The following is a 6,272-nucleotide window of genomic DNA, read 5'->3' as shown; positions in this document are numbered from 1 at the left end:
AAAACATTATTTGCATATTTCAGTTAACAGAAATGATCATACTGATAATAAATACATTAATAAATGAATTAATACATTTATAAAATGAAAAAGTTTTTAGAGTGCTGAATAGTTTCTATGAATTTCAGTTATAAAATAATTTGAATAGAAAGCTATTAATTTGCTAAGATCATCAATTTTATAATGCTCCTTTTGTTTTGCTCTGTTGATGTGCAGTCACAAAAACTGTGCAGATATATTACAATAAGTTGCTCTGTGTAGTGTGTGAGTTGGAAATAATCTGGAATTGGACCTGGACCATATCAGAATTCTGCCAGTGCAGAAGACGTCGAAGTGTCCAAAATCTGCAACTGGAAGTATTATTCAAGTATCCAAACATGAGTTCCAGAAAACCTAAGTCTTAACCCTTCTCTTGTTTAACTCTAAACCATGTAGAATAAACCACTGTGAGGTTGGTTCCCAATTGGCTATACAGCATGCTAACACAACACCTAGCCACTCGTAGAGGCCACAGGGCAGCACACTCCCTTGGCCTGGTCTGTTCCCATCAGTGGTCTAATCTGTCTGTGTCCCAGCGGGTGGCTCAGAGTCTACACATCAAAAAAACAGAATTGGGTTCAATACAAGTACATGGACCTGAACCTGTACTTAAGTACATCTTCTTATACTATTGTTCCTAGAACTCTAAAAGTACTCGAGTCATATTGTGCTTGTGATTTATGCTACTGTAATTTTAAAAAGGACAAGCACATTTAAAGTACAAAGACGTAAACAATATGAATTACAATTACAATGCTGATGAAATAACCCTTCGTATTGGGTTATTTAAATTCGGTAAAATTCAACACTGTAGATACCAGCTGTGACTCTTCAAGTGCATGTAAGAAAAATTGTATTATTAAAAATTTCCTGTCTTTTTTATGTTATTTTAAAAATCTTATTTAGTCCTTAATTTTGGTATACTATAGATGAAATTCCATCTAAGCACAAGACCATGTATAGCCTTGCTCTCCCTATATTTACCTCCGCCAAGGAGGTTATGTTTTCGGTCGCGTTTGTTTGTTTGTTTGTCTGTCTGTTTGTTTGTCTGTCTGTTTGGTTGTTTGAAATTGTAATATTTCTTAAATTTATTTTTGTTTATATATTAATAATCTAATGATTATTATATACAATTTTAGAGAAAGAGACAAAAAGAAATAGGTCACTGTGCCAAGGAGGGAATCTCTTTAGGGTCAGTGACCCTATGGCCTTGTTTAGAGAAGTGTTTCATAAATGTTAAAAAATTCATATATTTGCAGTTTAGTTGAATAATAAATTGAATTTTGTCTCTTATTTGTTTTTGTCTATAAGCACATGCAATATCAATATCAGTGCAAGTGCTTCTAGTTTAATATTCGAATTGATAACGATGACTTCTTAGATATGTCAAAAAGTTGTCAAAATTTTTTATAAGCACATTTAAAAAAAAACAACAGTAATTAATTAAAGTTGTGGACAAGTAAAAGAATAAAATAAAACATTAGAACAACACAAACACATGAATAAACCAACATAAATAAATAAAAGTCCAAACTCAGTCTAGTTTAAAAACCAGAGAATAAAAATAGGTTTTCAAATGGGTTTAAAAAGTGTCATGTTGGGGAGGTCCTGATGTAGGTTTCCCCCCCACAATTTAGGAGCAAAGGCCCAATGGTTTAACCTGGTCCTTGGGACAGCAAGGAGCATCTGCTCAGCAGACCTCAGTGATCTTGTGGGAGTCTGCAGGGTTAAGGGCCCTTTCACACATAAAATGAAGTTGAGCAAAAGAAGCAGGAACCGGCCAAAAATCGATGAACACAAAACAAAATGGGGAACAGCGAAACATTCCACCTGCTGTTGGGAGGGACACACAGTTGGACAGGCGTGCACGATACAGCGGTGACGGTTTCATGCACGCTCATGCATGTGCACAAACACAGTGCAAGCAGCTGGAACATGTTGCACCACATCACACCGCTGCTCTGGAGAGAGAGAAAAAAAAAATCACACACCATAAAAAATGCTGCAATTTCTAATATTTAATCCCTCTTACTGAGAGGACAATAAAAGTATGACCCATGGTCACACACGTACAGTCATGAAATGAAATGAATGAAGCAGTGTGCTCTTATTATGTCCACATCTACTGGCCCTGTGTCCAGCCCGTCCCACGCGCGTGTCCAGTGAGCAGCACGCGGAAGGACAGACACCGTGTCATGTGGACCATAGCTCACGTGGGTTACGTGACAGTCAGATCGCCAGCTGAGTGTACACATGATCTGACAGTCCTTTTCACCTGGAACAGCCTGCCGGTGTGCACTCTGTGTGCTCACTCCAGCCCGTTGCAAAGGCAATATATGTTTTTATGTATTTCCACGTGAGGACAGCAAGCACACGCATGCGTCTCACAGTGTAGAGTTGTAATGTCATGTCCTTCAAAACACGGTACGTGTTCTCCAACTGTGACTTCCAGTTTCAGAGATCTCAACAGCTACTGCTGCATGTGGCCACGCCCACCTGTTTCTTCAGCCCACAGAACAAAGTGTCACTCTCTGTTTCTTTGTTCTGGGATTATTTTAGTTATCGCTCACTCACTCATCATCACTCATCATTAACCACTTTTTAAGGGTCGCGGGGGGCTGGAGCCTTTCCCAGCAGTCATAGAGCGTGAGGCGGGGTGCACTGAGCCGTTATTTCCAGCTGTCAGTGAGTGGCTGGCCGGTGATCATCTGAGAGGCGTCTTGCTGTGCTGTGGCCAGTCCCCATGTGATCTTGTTTGTACATAAATATCAGCATGTCATGCAAGTGTGCCCTCCCCATGCCACATGTACTGGGGGGGCGACGTGATACACATTCGCTCCACATGTGTTGAGGGGGAAGCCAACACACTGGGACACCACATGTGTGTGGGGGGAGCGGAGTTTGGCACAGTCACACCCATGTGTTGCTTGACAACGTCACACTTGTGGGGCACTTAGACAATTTTCAAAGACAGCTCGAATGTGGTCATCTGCTCTCTACTCTCGTGCTGGGAGCGAGAATAGCCCCGCCTTTTCTAAGTGTCCAGCGAGTGGTGTTGGATGAATGTTCATGTGTGGCACCTGGAATTTGGCCAACACCTGCCGAGAGGGGGATCAAATGGGCACTTGCAGGGCACTCGCTGTATTTCGGCTACTAGTGTGCGCGAATGGTTGTGGCAACAGATGTACGAGGCATTTGAGGCCTGTTGTGTGCAACATTCTGTGCCACCCAAGTCCTCATTTGTTATTGACCAGAGGTGTAAATCTCCAGCTTCAGAAAGTAAAAACCCTCCCATGTATTGCTTCTACCTGTGCACCTAAAACAGGTAATCTCAATAATTAGCTCATCCACCTGCCTTAAGAGCTGAACTAATTACAATCATCTGATTTATTAGGAAGATGAAACAAAAATGTGACTGGACTTTTACTTTCTGTTATTGACCATCCTTGATGCATGGTTCTTGAAGAACAGTGTACAGGGTGGCACCTTTCATGTTTTGGTTGCCATGGACACTCGCTTGAGTTGGACTCCATGCTGTTGGCATTCTGCTGGCTCAATATTCAAATGCTGAATATCGAACCCATTGCCAACTTCAGAGTGTCCATAAACATAGTGATTTAATGACTTCATTTCTCACAGCAATCACTACTTGACTCAGTATTTACAGGAAGCCGAGCACTCAGCACACACTGTTTGCACAGCTTTTGCAGTGTCTATGCTGAGAATAGACAGCAAATATTTTTATTTAGGTATATTTTTTTTACAAAATCAATCATTGCAAATGAGTCTTCAAAGTACCGCCCCTCTTCATTCAGTTAAATATTCAACACTACTTACACAAATGTCTCAAATTTCAGTGGTGGTATCATTTGTGGTTTGTTTTACCATTGAATTTGAAAGCTCAGTAAGAAACAATAAAAAGCACCATTACAATTTGTTGTGAAAGTAGATTATATTTTATTAGATGAGATTAGATAGAACTTTACTGATCCATTGGGAAGACTCCCTCAGGGAAATTGAGATTCCAGTAGCACAGTATAGCAGCACACAGGGTAAGAAGCACACTGAGTATCAAAAGTGAAAGTAAAAAAAAAAAAATAAATAAAAAAAAAACAGTTTGAAAATATAAACACACAAATATAAATACCAGTGAAATTACTTAAAATGATTCAATTTGTTGAAATGAAATAAGTCATTGCATTGCCATGAACATTTTTTATTTATCTAGCTAAAACACAATGGCTGCAATGTATACAGCAAATTTTTAGGAGTATAACATTTTACAGAACTTTTCATGGTTTCATTTGCAGTTTTCCAGAGGCACATTCGGCACCATTATTAACCAAAATATCATCTTAAATTTCAAAACACTGTTTAATGTAGAGTTCATATCTGAAATCTACAGAAACACTGACAACCAGTGAAGCAGTGTAAATGTGAAGTTGGTGTGTTAATGAGATAATAAAAAAAAACCTCACTTGAACAATAACATGATTCTTTGACAACAAACCTTTTCAAACCATTTCTGCAACACGTTTCAAAAAAGCTGGGACAGTGGTATGTTTACCACTGTGTTACATCACCTTTCCTTCTAACAACACTCAATAAGCGTTTGGGAACTGAGGACACTAATTGTGAGTGTCATGATTGGGTATAAAAGGAGTATCCCCAAAAGGCTCAGCCGTTTACAAGCAAAGATGGGGCGAGGATCACCACTTTGTGAACAACTGCATGAAAAAATAGTCCAACAGTTTAAGAACATTGTTTCTCAACATTCAATTGCAAGGAATTTAGTGATTCCATCATCTACAGTCCATAATCTAATCAGAAGATTCAGAGAATCTGGAGAACACAGGCGGCACCGCATTAAAAACCGACGTCATTGTGTAAAGGATCTTACTGCGTGGGCTCAGGAACACTTCAGAAAACCATTGTCAGTTAACAGAGTTTGTCGTTAAATCTACAAGTGCAAGTTAAAACTCTACCATGCAAAGCGAAAGCCATACATCAACAACATCCAGAAACGCCGCCGCCTTCTCTGGGCCTGAGTTCATTTGAAATGGACAGACGCAAAGTGGAAATGTGTGCTGTGGTCTTATGAGTCCACATTTCAAGTTGTTTTTGGAAATCATGGATGTCGTGTCCTCCAGACAAAAGAGGAAAAAGACCATCCAGATTGTTACCAGCGCAAAGTTCAAAAGCCAGCATCTGTGATGGTATGGGGGTGTGCTAGTGCCCATGGCATGGACAACTTACACATCTGTGATGGCATCCTCAGGGCTGAAAGGTACATCCAGGTTTTGGAGCAACACATGCTGCCATCCAAGCAAAGTCTTTTTCAGGGACGTCCCTGCTTATTTCAGCAAGACAAAGCCAAGCCACATATTCTGCACGTGTTACAACAGTGTGGCTTCATAGTAAAAGAGTGCAGGTACAAGACTGGCCTGCCTGCAGTCCAGACCATCAGAATTAGTGCATTATTTTAAAATCAACAGACGTGTTATATATCACTTTGTACATTTTAAGAATTTACATTAATGTAGTTATTCTATCCGGAATAATTTTATTTTTTAAAGCAAAACCATAATTCAAACCTGCTTTCCATTTCAAGACCTCTGCCTCATTGCTGGACCACCGTATCCTATCAGGAAAAATGGTGTTTTCTTACAGCAGTGGGCAGAGGTCTTGAAATGGAAAAAAGACCCCCAGAGCAACAGTGGTAAGGAAAAAATCCCTCTGAGGAAGAAACCTCAAGCAGACCAGACTCAAAGAGGTGACCCTCTGCTTGGGCCATGCTACAAACATAAATTACAGAACAATTCACAGAACAATTCACGGACAAATATACAAGGAATGTTACTGGCGCACAGGACAGGAGGGTCGCCAACACAAATACAACTCCCATCTCTAGATGGAGCTGCACCTTAAACAGAGAGAAAAAACAGAATCAGGCATCAGAAAGACAAAAAATACTGTATAATTTGCCAGCATTAAACAACAAGCAAAACAGAAGAAATACTAAGGTGATCGCCGGCCACTAGCCCTAAACTTCACTAAAAGACCCAGAATTTAGGTAAAGTTGAGGCCGCAGCCCGCTCCAGTTACTAATAAATGAATTAAAAGAGTAAAAAGTGTAAAACAAAACTGTACCAGTATGCTAGCCATATGAAAGGGAAAATAAGTGCGTCTTAAGTCTGGACTTGAAAATCTCCACAGAATCTGACTGTTTTATT

Source organism: Thalassophryne amazonica, chromosome 7, assembly GCF_902500255.1.
Source record: "Thalassophryne amazonica chromosome 7, fThaAma1.1, whole genome shotgun sequence".
In the NCBI taxonomy this organism is placed as follows: domain Eukaryota; kingdom Metazoa; phylum Chordata; class Actinopteri; order Batrachoidiformes; family Batrachoididae; genus Thalassophryne; species Thalassophryne amazonica.
This window is presented reverse-complemented; position numbering follows the sequence as displayed.